Consider the following 18,096-nt stretch of genomic DNA (forward strand, 5'->3'; position numbering starts at 1 on the left):
ATATTAAGCTCTATATAAACCTCATCCAAGCATTTAGATTCTTCCACCCCAACCCCTTAGCTCTTTCAATTCCCAGTTTTATTCTGATTTTATTGCTGCTAAATGCTTTTATGAGACATTATATAAATGCAAACTGTTGCTTTGTGATTCAAGCATTCTTTAGAGATGCACACAGCTCTCCTCTAGGGCGGATCAGGAGTCTCACCAATAATTTTATCCTTGAGAAGCAGCAACTCCACCAATCCATTTTATATGTTAAAATCATTTACTAAAAGCAGAAATAACTTGAGTGAGAGCACTTCACACAATAAATTTTTTTTTGATAGAGCACCACCAGGAAATGAAAAAAAATGATTAATGCTATCAGCCAGCTTTTACACCGTGTGCTAATAATGCAACAGATTAGGGAGTAGTAAAACTGTCCAGAGTACCCTTCGACATACAGCACTTACTTCAACAATAATAATCAATGCCTCAGTTACCATATTTTACCCTGGAGTCTTCATGAAGTAAAAGCCAATTTCAAGTACATTGATGCAGACAATCCAGGAGATGAGTAGGGAAGATAAAAGAAATTCTTAAATCAGAGAAGAAAGAGTCTATTTGCTTTCCAATCAGCATGGATAGACAATGGACACAAATATCAGTCACCGATCTTTCAGCTTCAAATTGTGGATTCAAATTTGTACCAAAACAGTACAGCCACTGGGAGCAGCAACACATATCAAAGTTGCTGGTGAACGCAGCAGGCCATTGGGAGGTTAGACAGAGCTGGGTCATATTTAATTCTGGTTCTCAGTTCCACAGAGAAGCTCCAGAGCTCCAGCTACTTTGCTAACTGTCCTCCCACCCCCAGCCGCAGGATTTGCTCATCTCTTGAACCTATCACTGCAATGTGGTGTCATTGAACTTTGAGAGAGCAAAAGAGGGCAGATACTGGCACACCAGACCTCCCACTTCACCACCAGTCCCCAAAGTATACTCAGAGGCTGACGAGCTGAAAGGCATTAATACTCCACTCCAACAGGCTAGATTACTGTAACCTTGTTCATTAGAACAGTGGTCCCCAACCTCCGGGCCGCGGACTGATACATTGCTGCGAAGCACGCAGGGGTGCAGTGGTAGCCGGAACACACCCAGCACATCTTTAAGAAAAAAACCGAAATAAACAAGCTAATTAATTAGGTGCCGCCTGGCACATAAATGTCAGCCCAGATCAGAGCCGATTGCGTCACGTCTGATCTGGGTCAACATTTATGTGCCGGGCAGCACCTAATTAGTTAGCTTGTTTATTTCGGCTTTTTTTCTTAAAGATGTGCTGGGTGCGTTCCGGCCACCGCTGCACCCCTGCATGCTTCACGGCACTGTATCGGTCCGCGGCCCAGAGGTTGGGGTCCACTGCATTAGAATAAAGCTGCTGACCTCAAGTTAAAAAAAAACTTAGTACAGTACCAGCAAATGGTTTATTTTCCTTCATTTTACAATAAATTTAAAACTTAAGACATTGTTAAATCTGTTAAGACTATAGTCAATTTTCCCCCGAAATGTCAATTTTCTTCAAATCGGGTTGATGCAGGCAGACACCACGGGTGAGGATCACAATCCAGCATAATCAGGTGAAGTGGGACTGGAGAAGGCAGTAGGGAGAAGGGAAGAAGGCAGTGGAGAGTGATCTGCACACAGAAAGCAGATGCTTAGGGTGAAGAACAGATAAAGCTTGTTCTGTGAGGTCAAGTTATACCACATAAGGTGGTGTGGAAAGCAGCAAGAGGATATGGCACTCAGCAAAACACAGGAAATCGTGGAGCTGAGGTATGTTGTTGGAACAAAGCAATAGGAAACATCCATTATTCTTGCCTAATTATGCCTCCCCCCCCCAAAAAAAAAGTGATCACTGCTGTCATCAGATGGTAAAAGTTGTACTTTTCTTCATACTGTGGGGGTTTTATCAAGTGACAAAATGCTAAAATATTTAGCCCCAGGGAGTACTGAAGAACAGAGGGATCTGAAAAGGTGGTACCACTGCAGATAGGGTGGTAAAGGTGAATTATAGGATGCTCGTCTTCATTAGAAGATACATGAAATATAGGAGCAGGGAGGTTATGGTACAATACTGTGTGTTTATTTGGCCACAGCTGGAGAAATGCACTGTTCTAGGAGCCACACTATGGAAAGCATGTGATTACAGTAGAGAAGATTCACAAGAAGTTTATTTTCTTTGGAGAGAGGTGATTGAGGACCATATAACCAATATATCCAAAATTTTGATGAGCATATGTAGGAAGACGAAGAGAAACTTTTCAGAGTAGGGGAAATGATTAAAACCAGAGGGCAGGTTTAAGGCAGAGGTTCAAGGCAGAGGTTCGGATGGGATCTGAGGAAGAATTTTTCCATTCAAGTGGTTGGTGTCTGGAACACAATGTCTAAGTGGGTGATGGAGAAGAGATTCAAACATTTTATAATTATATTCGAATTACTAAATCATAAAAGATTACAAGCCAAATGCTGGTAAATGGATTAATGTAGATGGATATTTAGTAGCTAGCACTGAATAGATAGGCTGAAGAACTTATTTTCATCTTGTACGTCTCCATTTCAGATTGTCACAACCTTGGTAAGAGAAAATATTCACCAAATAATTCACTTGGTTATTAGTATATAGTTCACTTGGTTTGGGCATCTCTGGAGACATCCCACGAACAGCTGTATAAGCAATTCACATTTCATGCTGAGTATTTACTGGAAGGATTGGTCTCTGTTCTATGAAATTTCTTGCTCCAATCAAAGTCAGAAAGTATGTGTTCAAGAAGTTCAACTAGATTACAACAGTTTCTATGTCACACTTCTAGCCCCTGACACTAGCTACATCTTGAAAAGAGTGGGTGGTCTGCAGCATTTTCCTCACTCTCTCTGCCTCTAACCAACACCATCATCAGTCAGGGAATTAAGTAAAAGTTCACCCATTGTATTAGAACTTTGGCAGCCCCACCAAGTGAAAACGAAAAGAAGAAAATAACATGATCCCCATATCTTCATGCATTACAGTTTGAACTGGACCAATGGATTTTCATAACTTATCTTATAAACTGTATATGAGTGACTTGAAGCTCTAAGTAAGAGCACTCAAACTAATCTCTTTATTAGCCTACCAACAATAAGAAGCTGCTTTGATCTTCACCAATTGTTTTCCCACCCAGAAGGCAATAATTCCTTGCCAAACAGTTCTACTGATACTGGTCACCTTGCATCCATGTGGCGGTATCAACAAAAAGGCATTACAATATAAGTTAATCAGCCACTAAGTTCTCACCATACATCTCTAAATAGTAATTATATGGGATAAACATCTCATCTCTCTACCTTACACAGAAGAGCAAAGGAAAACTGTAAGATCTCTAGATGTAACCAAGATCTGCTAACACGCTAGAGGCTGGGAATTAAACTTGGGACGTCCTGCTTTCCATGGCTTCTACCCTTCATTAGCTTTGATTTGGTGAGTTTACCCGCATACCTTTATGTTAGCACTTTAATCAGGTTACAGCTGAACTTTCAAAAAAAAATAACAAAACCATGGTGATCACGTTACAGTGTGGGAAAAAATGAAAAACCTTCATTTCATTACAGAATTAGTTATTCTTGTGCCGAACATGAGAAATAATTGGCATAATTTATTCCAACTCTAATTGGTTGTTATGATAAAAAGTAGCAAAAATCAAGGAGGTTCCATTTAGTGGCTCTTGAAGAAAATAGAATGAAATCAAGATTTTCAGATTGCATTCGAAAGTGTCAAGATGATACTTGCCTCATTAAAAATTGAACAGATTCAGAATCAGGTTTAATACTGCTGGCGGATGTCGGAAATTTGTTGTTTTGCAGCAGCAGTACATTGTAATATATAATAGAGCAAAGTCCCATTCTTTATTAAATCAGAACGAAGTGTGAGGTAGTTGTATGTTTATGGGAAATTCAAGGTCAACTATCAACTAAGGTAAAAAAAAGATGGCTAATAATTTCTTGTGTGGTCTACTCGCTCAGGAATACTCAGAATTACTATAAATATTATGAAAATGAATTTAAACAGGAAAACCAATATGTCAGTTGTGACACTGACATGGGTAGAATAGCATACAAAATTCTATTGCTGATCTTGTTACGTCACAGAGTCAGCATGTGTCAATTTTTTTTCTGTTGATCATAACTGATGAATAAGTCTTAATGTACTCATACTCATTCGTTTGCTTGGCATGGAAGTTTCAATCTGCTTCAGCTTGAGAGTTTATATTTCACCCAAACTTCATTTCTCTGAAAGCATGTGTGCAAGGACAAAAAAAAATCCATCCATCCATCTCTCCCTCTCCCCCCAATGTCAGACTCTTGAAGATTTCAGAACTGAACAAATTACTCCAAATGTACTCAATTCAAAAGTCAAACAATTTAGTAGATTAAATAAATTAATAGCAATCTACACTGCAAACCTGAGACAGTGACCAGTGCACTCAGCCCCAGTGAGAGAGATGATAATTTTTATTATCAAATCTCAAAGGTGCAGTAAGTGGTTTGTGGCACATCGTTTGGCAGTGTCAATCCTTTGCTCTTTTCAGCTGGCGTTGGTCAAAACCTGCTTGAAGAGCATGAGGGGAAGAGATGAGGGAAAGACACTTTTTTTTAAATAGACCAACTCTGTAATGATCCTTCCAGGATATGGGAACAAGTTGGCGCCTGCTTTTTGATGGATATGACTTCTGCTAAGACTTATTTTGGAACCCTTCCTGCAATCTTCATTTAGAAATATACAAAAGGGAACATGATCATGAGAGTGCTACAATTGCTCATTTCATATCGTTGACTTCATTATTCACAGGTCAAAATCTTGAAACACTAAACACAACACTATTGTCAGAACACCCAAAAGGAATGCAATCGATCCAGGAGAGGAACCATGCATAATTTTAAAGGGACAAAGAAACAATGAGCATTATCCACATGCAGGCAAAAATTATAAAAAGGAAACCAAAACAAAAAAACATACTGTTAACATTCCCACTAGAAAAATACCCTTTATGACAGAACTTCTCAACCTCCTTTGCACTTATATTAAAATGAAGGGCCGAACAGCCATCTGTGTTTCAAGTTTCTAATTCCCCCACTGACGTGTTTTTCACCCTCTCTGGAGCACCGGAAGCTGAGGGGCAAACTGAAAGTACATAAAATTATGAGGTATAGTTAGGGAAAGTAGAGCTCCAACCCCCACCCCCAGAAAGACAAGATTAAATACTACAGGTTTACCTCAAGGGGGCAAGTTTAAAGGAGATCTGTGAGGCAAGTTTGCTCCTCTACCCCCATGTCACCTCCCCCCCCCACCCCTGCCGCTACCACCACTATACAAGGTGTGGGGGGAGCCTGATTGGTGGGGGAGATGGAAGAAGCAGATTCAATAGGAACATTTAAAGAGCCAGCTAGACAGACATGTGAACAAGGGAGTAGAAGGATATGGACCTCTGGTGGGCAGATGGGTTTACTTTAATCTGGGACCATGGTAAGCACTGATACAGCAGCCCCAAGGACCCATTAACTTGTTGTACTTTTCTATGTTCATGTACTTGCTACTTCAAATGCAGTCTCTGATGTATAAACCACACTAAGCTGAGGTCAAGGACACCAACTGTGTAAATACCATTTATCACTGGCATTCACATGTAAACGGGACCAACAGCACAAATGATTTCAATATTATAACAACGTCATTACAAAGCACAATATTCAGCAGCTTTCTAACACACAACAGCTATATTCAAGTAAAGTTTCAGAATCAACTTTAGGGCTCTTGTGCCAGTTCTAAGTTATCCTTGCAAGAGATCCAATTAACTCAACAGCACTCCCACAAAAAAAATGAAAAGTGCCAGACATCTTCTCCTGCAATTACAACAAAAATGTCACAGAAATACAGAAACAACAATCTACAATTTCAATGGCGAGTGCAAAACAACTTCCGATGTGCAAGTACCACAAGTAAATTAATCGTTGTTAGGTTGAAGCTGAACTACTGGCTCCAAAAGTAACTCATGTCACCTAGAGCATGATCAAAAGGCAGAGAGAAGACAACATTTTCCTTATCTAAGTGTAGATCTTGAAATGATGTTTATCCACAATTACAGATAGCATACTCCAACATAACTAAAGTTTCACTCCATTATTTTAAAACCATCCATTAAATGCACTAATACCTTGCAAATATGAAATTGTTTTTGTGGTCGTCATTTGAACTCTTATTGGTCAGGGAACCACGTGTGATAACTGGAACAAGACAACTATCTTCATTTCAATTAGAAAAGAAAAACAAAATAATGCAGAGCTTTCTGAAAACCAGCACTTTAACACAATGCAATGTACCTGATCAAAATTACAGTACTTTCTTTGACAGAAAGTGTGTCACATCGATGAAATACACATCAAAAAGCATTTACTTGATGCCAAACAAAAAAATAGCAAATATGAACTTACCCAAAAGATTTCAACCAGTCAAATTGCAACACGAGAATTCGAAGTTAAAGTTTGCGTCCACTTTACTGCTGAGAAAACAAATGGCTCACTAACAATACTCCCAAAGCAAAGTAGTACAGGATGTGGGTGGATGCTCCCTTCTGTGCAGTATATACTCTATGCTATTTAAAAAAAAGGATTGTTAAAATCTAGCTCACTATTTGGACTTAAAGAAAGCTGCCACAAATAAATGGTGTCTTCCGATTACTAACACCCAATTCCCATCCCACACCAAAATTATCTCATCTGCAAGCAGATGTTTAAACGTACAGAAGTGGCTGTGTCAGTCACACTTAATTCCAACACTTTGGGGGCAATCCATTTTCCCTAGCAACTGCTCATGTTTTGTAGATACAGCAATTCCAGTTTGAAGGCTGCACTCATTGCTAACCAGTTTAGTCAAAGCACTTGGATTCTTGTCACTTAAGAAGCCTTTGCTTACAGTTGTACGTTACAACAGTCCCAACAGTTCTGGGCAAAGAATCAAAAATAAGATCACTGCCGCTTACGTAATATGTACACAACAAACCTTTTTCTCACAGTATCTAATTTCTAATGGTTGAAAAAAAATTAAAGCCTGTTTGCCTTTTCAACTCCTTGAAATCTTTTTTTTAAAAAAAAGACTCAAATTTGTCAAGGTTATTTTAAAAAGAACTACTTCCAAAAACTAGTTCTTAAATTTACTGTTGGGTGTGGATAGAAGTGAAGGATAATTTCGCAGACTGGTAGAACATGAAGAAAACTGCAGTATTGGTAGACTTACCACTGTTACATGAGTGGCCAAGTAGGACAAACAAGGGGAAGAAGTAGGTAAGGAGGGGGAAGAGTATCAGCAAAATTTTGCTGCATTAGAAGCAGTATTGAACAGCTACTTTAACCAAAGTTCACTGTACGCAGTAACCCCACCCGACATCACACAGTCACTGCACTGATCAGCTCAGAAATCACAGAAAAGTACAGCACTGAAACAGGCCCATCAGCCCATCTAGTCCGGCCAAACCATTTAAACTGCCTACTCCAATCGACCTGCACCAGAGCCACAGCCTTCCATACCCTTACCATCTGTATACCTAAGAGTGTCACCAGACACTAACAAACTTCCACAGATGTCCTATTGAAAGCATCATGACCAGCCGTAGCATGGTCTAGCACAGTGATTTGAAAGCACAAGAATGTAAGAAGTTGCAGAGAGGAACCCATTTTGACCAGTATATCATAGGCACACCTCTGCCTACCATCAGTGGTATCTACACTACACAAGAGGTGCTGCCTTCAGAAGGCTCCCCTATTATCAAAGCTTCCCCCCCCCCCCCCATCCAGAGCGTACCATCTTCTCACAGCTACCATCAGGCAGAAGGTTACAGGAGCCTGAAGTCCCAACACCACCAGGTTCAAGAACAGCTATTTTCCTTCGATCATTCAGTTCTTAACCTAACCGCCAAAGCCGTAATCACTTCAGCTTTGTAACACTCTCACTTTGTGTTAAAATTTATTTTTTTTTAAATTGTGTTCTTTCTTGCACAATTGCATTTGATTGGTGTTTCATTTATATTTTGCTTGTGAATGCTATTTATAGGAGAGGGAGGAGAAGATGGCGGCGCGACACAGCACACGCAGCCTCTCTGGTGAAACGATAGCGTGTTTGTTAAATAGAGGCCATGCACAATCCTGATTTGATGGAGACGGACGTGAGAAGCACGGAGTAACATCTAGAGAAACTTCTGAAATGCCCGGTTCACTGCCGCTGCTACTGTGTGATCGAGAATCTCCAGAAGGAAGGCCCCGAATCCTCGGCTTTGCCTGCTGCTGGCGGCTGGGCTGGGGTCAAAGCGCTTGGCAGAGATGCTGCTCGGTGCTCAGTGTCGGAGGCTCGAAGTTTTCGGACAGACTGAGAGTTGGACTGTGGTCGGGTGCTTCCAGGATGCTGCATTGGCAAGTTTGTGGCGCTGGAAGCTCATGGCAGGGAGAGTTTCTCCCTTCTACCATCTGCATGAGATGTTGGGACTTTCGAGAGACTTTGAGACTTTTTTTTTACTGTGCCCATGGTCTGTTCTTCCATCAAATTATGGTATTGCTTGCACTGTTGTAATTATATGTTATAATTATGTGGTTTTTGTCAGTTTTTCAGTCTTGGTCTGTCTTGTGTTTCTGGGATATCACACTGGAGGAATATTGTATCATTTCTTAGTGCATGCATTACTAAATGACAATAAAAGAGGACTGTGTGTCCTCATAATTTAATCTAATGCTTGGGCAACACAGTACCGTGGTGGTTAGCACAACCCTTTGCAGTACCAGTGATCTGGTTCAATCCCCTTCGCTGACTGTAAGGGGTTTCTGCATTCTCTTCGTGACTGTGTGGATTTCATCCGGGAGCTCTGGTTTCCTCCCACAGTCCAAAGACATATCGGTTGGTAGGTTAACTGGTCATTGTGGAGTGTGTGGAATGGCTCATGATAAGGCTCGGATTAAATGGGGGGGGGCGTTTACTGGGTGGCGCAGCCCGAAGGGCCTATTCCATGTTGTATCACAATAAGTAAATGCGTCTGTGATGCTACTGCGAGTTAAGTTTTTAACTGCACCTTTGCATAGAAGTAATTATGCATATGAAAACAAACTTTTGATTTGCTTTCACTGTAGTTTTAGAGGTTCCGCGTTCCCAATAAAGTGAGTGGGGACTATAGATGGGTGGGTGGTTTGTGGGAGTGTGCACTCCCTTTATCATTCCTGCTAGCCTTCCAGGGGTTCCCACCTTTTTTTAATGCCATGGATCAATATCATTAAGACAAGGAGTCCATTGACCCCAGGTTAGCAACCCTGTGTAATCACCTACCAACCAAACAGAAAACTGGGACCAGGATTCAAGCTCATGGCTAGCAGCAAATTAAATTATGAAGACCAGCAGAAAAGTACTGCCGGGCACTCGGCTGATTAAAAAATATACTGCAGCAATCTCTTAGCTGCTTGAAAAACTGCACGCTGTCTTTATAGGATTCTGTAACACATTTCTCCAGTACAGGCAAAGCAAAAGATACAAGCATCATTTATTCCTCGGTTCTGGCAAAATGCACTGACAGCTCCGATTGAATGATACAATCAAACAGTTAAATAATCTCAATAATATAAGGTGTCCAAAACAAAATCAATAGGACTTGCACTGCCATTAAATTCCAATAAGATATCAAACATACAGAAAAAAGTTTACATTCCTTTAAGCAATTTCAAGTTTAATGCTTCAAGCATAATACTCAGTCGAGAATGAATGCATTTAACAAAACCCTGAATGAAACAAGAACACTGTAAATAGCTTCCCAGTTTATTCCTCCTCCCCCACCCACCTGGATTCACCCATCACCTTCTGGCTTGTACTCCATCCTCTTACCCCCCCCCCCACTTTCTATTCTGGCAACACGCACACAAGATGCTGGAGGAACTCAGCAGGCCAGGCAGCATCGATGAACAAAGGTAAACAGGTGACATTTCGGGCAAAGGCCCTTCATCAGGACTCAAATGCTAATGCGCTGAAAAAGGTTCTCAGCATGAAATGTCGACTGTGTATTCATTCCCATGGATGCTGCCTGGCCTGCTAAGGTCCTCCAGCATTTTGTGCATGTTGCTCTGGGTTTCTAGTATCTGCAGAATCTCATGTTTGTAAAAAGTATTTTTGGGTTTTGCAACTATATGCGCTCCATATGGCTTATTAACTATACTTGAGGCCTACAAAATTGGATAGTTTATACTCCCTAGGGCAAAAGCAATCTTTCAAAAATCCAGAGCAAAGAATGGGATAGAATTTTGTTTCTAAATACAGTACTCGAGAACAGCACCACAACTAACTCCAGATTCCCAACTTTAAAAAACAGCAAAAGAAATGCACACTATTAAACAAAAGCATGCTTGCATAGTACTATGTTATCCTGCAACCAAAAGTAGAGAAGGCATGGTGAAACTTTGCAAAGCACCACCACTTGTCGCAAACTCTTCTCAAGTATCAGAATAATCAGGAAGTTTCTCCAGCAGCTAGTAGCAGAGGAACCAACAGGTGAACAAAATACCTGAAGACATTGCCTTCTGTTGCTACCTCCACTGCACCCCATGGCCACCAGCATTCAGTCCCTGACAATTTAAGTAAAACACTGCAAAGTGTTTGCTATCTGTTGACCTTGAGATGAGCTTCCAACAATGTATCTGTACTAGAATCAAGGTGCCTTTCTCCACCACTGATCACCCGACTCTGCCAACTTTAGCCAACAGCTGAGTGAACCAGTCAGCCTCATCAGTTGCTCCCAGCCTTCAGTTACCTTGTTGCCTGTGGCTTAGAATCTGTTTTCGCTTGTTTGGTGGCCCCTCATGGCTTGTCATTTTGCAGTTTATTAGTAAAAGAAAGTTTACTGCTAAATCATCTCCACCTCCCTGCTTTTGGGTCAAGCCTACCCTACACTTGCTGACAAGCCTGTGTTCACTTCCTGCAGGATCCCTGTATCTATGCAGCACCCTACGGCCTATACGGAGTTTACTAATGTGCAGAAATGTCGTCAATCATTGGAAACATGCAGAAACAGCTGAAATATATTAAAGTCATTTAAATACCATTAAACCAGCCACACCTCCTCTGCATTTCCTGACAGGATGAGTGAACCAGGGCTGGGGAATAGAGCTGAGATTAAATGGGGTGCAGGTGATGAGTTGGAAGTGAGTGGCAGGTGACTCCTATTAGCTGGGCGGAGACAGGGAGGTGCTTGCCTGTGCAGGCTTGACAGCTCAAACTGTCACCCATGTTTCCATTAGCTTTACACTTGATAATTTCTGTTAACTTCTTGACAGTGTCTCATTTTTATTCTTCTCAAACACTAGAATCATCTACTTTTGGTGTCTTAATTCACAAGTACTGTTCATCCTGTTTGTCTACAATGCCTTTCAATTAGGAAAAGCTTTGTTTTCAAACCTCTCAATAGCCTTGGTGTCCCTTTTAATTCCTGCAGTCCTATAACTTTCATAGATAGTTGCACTTTTTAAAATGATACTTTGTGCATCGAAATCTTATTGTCACTTAAACCATGCCATTAGTTACCAAAGGTCCTCAGCTTTGGAGTTCCCTCCTTGCAGCTCCTGAATTCTTTCTACCTTTAAGAGTCGCATTAAAATAGTGCTTCAACATGCTTTCAATGTCCTATCAAAATAGATTAAAAATGTTCTTAAATGATACTTGCACAAGCATCTTTTAATGTCTTATTAAGCCTTTATTCTTGTAAAGAGTTGAAGGCAAGAATAATGCTACTCAGGCAAAGGTGGAATGCATAAAAGGTCACGGCCAGGATCAGAGTCGTCATTGGTCTGGGCTCCAGAAACAGGAAGGAAACTAAACCAGATGTGGAACTGCAGGGAGGGGATAGGATATAAACATAGGGGTTTTGAAATCTGTGTGTATAGCTGATAAAGAATCAGGGCAGCAGCTGAACAGTTAAATCTCAAAACAGCAATGGCATCGTTGAATATTTCAGGAAGAGATATGCCGGGTTAGGGCAATCATGAGTGACGCAACAGGAGCTGGACGTCAGCGCTCCTGATGACAGAAAAGGAGTTCCAATTTTATCTCAGGCTGAAGGCACGGCGGGAGCTCCAGCAATCTTGTTTATTAGCAAGAGTGGATTAATATTGACAATAGAACTTGTAGCAAGTATGACAGGAAGTAGCAAGTAGATCAGACTGCAGCTCGTGCAAAATTGAGATGTTACAAAAATTTAGCCAACAGCATAAAGGTAGTGGAGGCAGAGGTTGATGTCATTATGTATGTAGAAAATGATAACATACTTATATTTGATATCCTCAAGGGGCAAAACAGCAAACAAGAACAAGAGAATTAATCAGTTGGTTGTGAGTTGGAAAGAAAGGCAATTTTGGAAAATGACAGTATAACATGGACTCAAACAAAGTGAAGGCAAAACCATACGGCTGGCAGCAGAAGAGGGTACCATGGTTAATCCTTCAGCTGCAGTGGCAGATCAAAACAATTTAAACACACTAAAGGAGGGCAAGACTGTGGAAGGTGCTTTGCAATGGCAAAATGGAGGATGAGGATAAAGTAGTAAGAATTAAGATTATTTGAGAGATGATTCATCACTCACTTTGCAATACAGAAAAGTAGTCCACAGCTAGGGGGATAATATTTACTACTAGATTCACTTGAAGTTGGGTAATTAGAACATAAACTTTAAATGGGAATCTGAGAATAGGAGCAGATGTTGTCTCTTTGGAAAGACAATCTGAACAACAGCTTCACAGGGAAACAAGATTCAAACCTAGACGGGCACCGGGAAGGGTTTAGCTATTGAGAAAGGAGAAGCAGAAGCCGATGATTAGATAATCTCATGTTGGTGACAAAGGGGACCTTGAATTCTCAGCACTTGTTAGATCGTGGGGATGAGGGGGATGAGAGGAACAGGCAGGGCAGACAGATGCACAGTAATGGCTCATTGTGGAAAAAGGCCGCAAAGCATGATGCTTTTCAGCCCAATAAAAATTCTGATCAGTGGTCACTGAACTGAAACATTAATTCTGCTTCTCCCATCACAGATACTGTCTGACCTGTTGGAATTTGTTTTGCAGATAAGTGTTAAGGTTCATTTATTTATGCCCAAAGTATACAACTCTGAAATTCTTCTTCCTTGGGTAACCATGAAACCAAGGAAAGAAAGGCAGCACAATCATCAACCCCAAAACGCCACATCCCTGCACAAAAAAACAAGCACATTCACCCCCAAATCCCCCACCCCCACAAAAAACTGAGAAAGATCCGGTGAAAAAACACAGAATATAAAAAACTATAAGTCTGAGGTCCAAGTCCATATCCAAAATGCACAAATCCTAGTCAACACACTCTGGGCAGAGCGGCAGGCTCCCCGCTCCGTAGCAAAGCATTCACCGCTGCACTTGCCTCGATGTCTCAATCTCCCTCGTTGCTTTAATCGTGAACAATGGAAGCTTTAATCAGAGAAATGGGGTTGAACATTGGCTCGTGCACCATCCTGCAGCCTTCCCACCATGAAGTTCGTTTACACTGCCTCTGCCTCCTGGAACCCCCTCGCAGACTGCAGAGCACTGGAACACCCAAACGATCTCCATCGCAAATCACATTCAAGGTGAAAAACAAACGCAAAAGACATAAAAGTGAAATATATGGTGAGGTTATCTATCCGGAAGATGTTGACTGAAGGAGCGTTGTATGCAGGTGCCATTTTGACCGGAAATTTCCAGCCATATCAGGGCAGAGATGGCCAAATGAATTGGCTTCCTGTTATATGCCAATCCAAATGTCCTAATAGTATGAAAGTGGAGGCATGGGAAATAAAGAGAATGCCAGACCATTCTGAATAGCTACAATATAGATTTTTACAAATAACAGCAATTAACTTTCCATATTTCAATGTTCAATATTCTAATCACCTAAACAGCAACAGATATACACTTCCAAGTTTTAAATTGCATCAAAAAAATTACACCTACTGATCCAAACCCACATAACTATAAAAAAAATCACTAATGTATCTCCTAAACTTTCAATTTCATGGCTAGAACATCACTACAAATAATTGATGTTAAAGCAAAACCATTTGCACATTAAAATAATTCCATACTGGTCAATTAAAATTAACTTCTAACACTTGATATTTTAATTCTATCTTCCTCTCTTTTCCCCAGTTGAGTTAGCATACTTGTCTCATACAAAACGGAGAACCAAAGAACAAGAATCCAGATCCAAAACCCAGATTTGTCTCCACTGATCATTATTTATCTGTTCCAAGTTTCCACCATTTGCTGTTTGTAGTGAATGTATTAAATACCAAGGTTACATTTTACATAATAGATTGCATTAGCTCAAATTCAATGACAATTTAATCTTCTAACTAGATATCCCAACTTTTTCCTCGTGTAGTAGATGTAATTATCTTTACTTAAACTTTCATCCAAATTGCAAAATAAATGTTTGCTCACTATTTGTATTCAATATTTATGCACACAATTCTGATTACTATTATCTCCATAACCCATCATCATCTTTTTCCTTCACTGATTCTACTTTAGTCATTCATTTTGGATTTGAATCCCACAGGCTTCACTCATAAAAAGAGGTTTATTTTCTCCCCCACCCCTTTCAAATCCTTTTACAAAATATATTACTCCTGACCTCATCAACAACTGGTTGTATGTAGGCTGCTTCCACCTGCTCTGGCCCAATCTTTTGCTGTTTTTTTAAAACCACAATGGTATGAGTATATTGTTCCAATGAAAATAAACAATCATTTTCTTCAAATGTACGTTTCCTCATGGCAGCCAGCATCCCTGTAATTCTGTATTGTATCCTTTCCGAAACTTCATCCCTTCCCAATTCTGCACATAGCATTCTTATCTAAGGTTTATCGAAGTTTCATATTTGGCTCCTTATTTGTTTGCTTTCTAGAGGAAAACCATGAATTCCTTCATCGAGCAGTACTTGGAACTGAACTGTGATCAGTCAAACCACTCTGAAAATAATCACTTAACTCCAGCCCAATTTCAATTTGCTGAACAGTTTTTTTAAGATGTGGTTTATTGTCCTCCCAATTCCAAGTCATTTAATCTACTCTAGTAATCTTCTTGATGGTAACATCGAATCCCAGCACAACATAGTCTATGCATTTTCTTAATTTATGAGAAGCACAGACTCTTTGAACACAAAGCAAGCTCTGTCAAAGGTCTAGCAAAGTGACAATTTGAGCACCCTGATCTTTTTCCCTCCCATCTTTCAATTTTCAAATGCAATGCAGTGCATTTTGGTCTGTCGTAATCACCCAATTTTCTAAATAATGAACAACGTGCCCAATTCAGTTTTTTTTTGCTTAATTCAGAAAACTTCAGTGATATCAATGAGCCAATTCATGTGTTACTCCTACTGTGCCCAAATAATTGATTTTCAATTATTTCCTCCCACTTTACTAGCAAAGGACACATTTCCTAATGATCTGCATATGCACAAAGTCAGATTACCCTTTGCACTATTTTCAAATGACATGATTCAAGATCATTTGTCAAATCTAACAGTAATGAAAATTAGTTTTGCCACTAATTCTAAAATGAAGGTTTTTCTAATATTTTTAAAACCATTACATTTCTCAGCAAAAGCATCACATTTAAATCGCAATGTTACAAATGTAACAGATGAATTTACCTCCATTTACTGTATAATTGTCAAGATCCAAGGCATGTTCCTATGATTCTATTATGGTTATTGGATTTATTTATTGAGTATGCCCACAAGAAAATCAATTTCACGGCTGTATATGGTGACATATATATTATTAGATTAAAGGACACGCAGTCCTCTTTTGTTGTCATTTAGTAATGCATGCATTAAGAAATGATACAATGTTTTTCCAGAATGATATCAAGAAACACATGACAAACCGACTTAAAAACTAACAAAAACCACATAATTATAACATATAGTTTCAACAGTGCAAAGCAATATCGTAATTTGATAAGAACAGACCATGGCACGGTAAAAGTCTCGAAGTCTCTCGGAAGTCCCATCATCTCACGCAGGCGGTGAACCTCCAGCGCCGCCAACTTGCAAATGCAACATACTGGAAGCATCCGACCACAGTCCGACTCCAAGTCCGTCCAAAAACAGCTCTCCGAAACTGAGCACCGAGCACCATCTCTGCCGAGCGCTTCGACCCCGGCCCCGGCAACTGGCAATAGGCAAAGCCAAGGATTTGGGGCCTTCCCCTCCGGAGATTCTTGATTGCACAGTAACAGCGGCAGCGAAGCAGGCATTTCAGAAGTTACTCCAGGTGTTCCTCCGTGCTTCTCACAGCTGTCTCCATCAAATCCGGATCGTGCACGGCCCCCTAGTTAACACATACGATATTCATTCGGAATGGCCACACGCGCTGCGTCGCGTTGCCATCTTCTCCCTCCCATGAATTTGAATTTTGAATGTTATATTAAGAAGAAAAAAAAGAGGATAAGTTCAGAAAGGATAGGTAAACTCGAGGATTAAGGTGGTAATTTGTACCTGGAGTCAGAACAAGTGGCTGAAGCACTTTATGAGGACTTGGTGTTGATAAGGATTTGGAGGATAGTGAAGACAAGAGTAGAGCATGCCAATGTACTGGGACATTTTTTTGATTAAGGAAGCTGTAGTGCTGGGTTTTCTGAAAACCGCTGAGGTTGATGAGTTCCCCACAGACTGATGGCATATGCCAAATTATTGAAGGCGAGGAAATTGCTGGGGCTTTGACAACGGTCTTTGAGCTCTCACTAGCAACAGGCGAGAGCCCAGAGGCCTGGAGAATAGCAAATATGCTTTTGTTCAAGAAAGGGAATCGGGATAATCCAAGTAATTACAGGCCATGGTAATGGTAGAGAAGCTATCGGAGAGGATACTGAGGGAGAGGATTTGTGTGCACTTGGAAAGGTATGGCTGCCTAGGGACACTCAGCATGGCTGTGTGCAGGGCAGGGCAGAACATGCCTTACAAACTTGATCAAGACTTCTTGAGGAGATGAGAATGGAGCTTGATGAGGGCAAGACAGTGTTGGTTACCTACGTGGGCTTTTAAGGCCCGTCGCAATAGGTTAACTCAGAAGATAAAGATGCAGGGGATCCAGGGTGAATTGCAAGTTTGGATTTAGAACCGACTTGCCCGTGGAAGACAGTAGGAATGAAAGGCTATTATTCTGGCTAGAGGTCAGTGGTCAATGGCCAGTGGTATTCTTCAAGGATCAGGGCAGGAACTTCTGTTGTTTGTGATATATATTAATGATTTGGATGAAAATATGGATGAGTGGATTAGCAAGCTTGTGGATAACACCAGGATTGGTGGAGTTGTGGACCGTATACACTATCAAAGAATATAGCGGCATGTACAGTACAGAGCAAAAGTCTTAGGCATACATATATAGCTAGGGTGCACAAGTCTTTTGGACAGTGCCCTGTTTGGCAATTTGGAGCGGAGAGTGAGAGAGAAGGATGTTGGGAATGGCATGGTTGGTGAGGTGACAGAGAAGGAATGCCGTGGCAGGGGATGGCACAGGTACAGACACACCCAGCCCTGGGACACCAGGCAAGGTCATTTGATTCCAAACAATTGGTTTATTGATCATTACAGAACATCTCTCTGGTGCTTCCTGCTCCCTCCCCTCTCCCTTTTCCCAACCATGATTTCCCTCTCCCTGTCCCCTTCCCGCTCTCAGTCCACAATAGAGACCCAGATCAGAGTCAGGTTTATCATCACTCACATATTATGTGGCAGCAGTACAGTACAATACATAAAATACATGGCAATCCGTGGCCTCCTTCACTGCCGTGATGAGGCCACATTCAGGTTAGAGCAGCAATGCCTTATGGGTAGCCTTCAACTTGATGGTATGAATGTCGATTACTTGAACTTCCAGTAATTGCCCCACCCCATCCAACATTCCTTCTCTGCCCATCACCTCCTTCTGGTGCTCCTCCCCCTTCTCTTTCTTCCCTCTCCTATCAGCTTCCCCCTGCTCCAGCCCTTTACCTCTTTCA

The 18,096-nt window shown here is 40.9% G+C and overlaps 1 protein-coding gene across 9 annotated transcripts in view; it reads right to left on the reverse strand.

The window, feature by feature from the left end:
* gab1 (GRB2-associated binding protein 1) overlaps positions 1-18,096 on the reverse strand; it is a 213,452-nt gene that overhangs the window by 177,939 nt on the left and 17,417 nt on the right. The window contains exon 1 of one of the 9 annotated variants that reach the window (XM_063046588.1): positions 6,502-7,385. The exons of the other annotated variants lie outside the window; for them this stretch is intronic. The gene's annotated coding sequence lies outside the window, so the exon portion shown is untranslated. Of the gene's footprint in view, positions 1-6,501; positions 7,386-18,096 lie in introns of those variants that run through there. 9 annotated transcript variants of the gene reach the window in all.

The sequence above is a fragment of the Mobula hypostoma genome, chromosome 4 (assembly GCF_963921235.1).
Source record: "Mobula hypostoma chromosome 4, sMobHyp1.1, whole genome shotgun sequence".
NCBI classification, from domain to species: Eukaryota; Metazoa; Chordata; class Chondrichthyes; order Myliobatiformes; family Myliobatidae; genus Mobula; species Mobula hypostoma.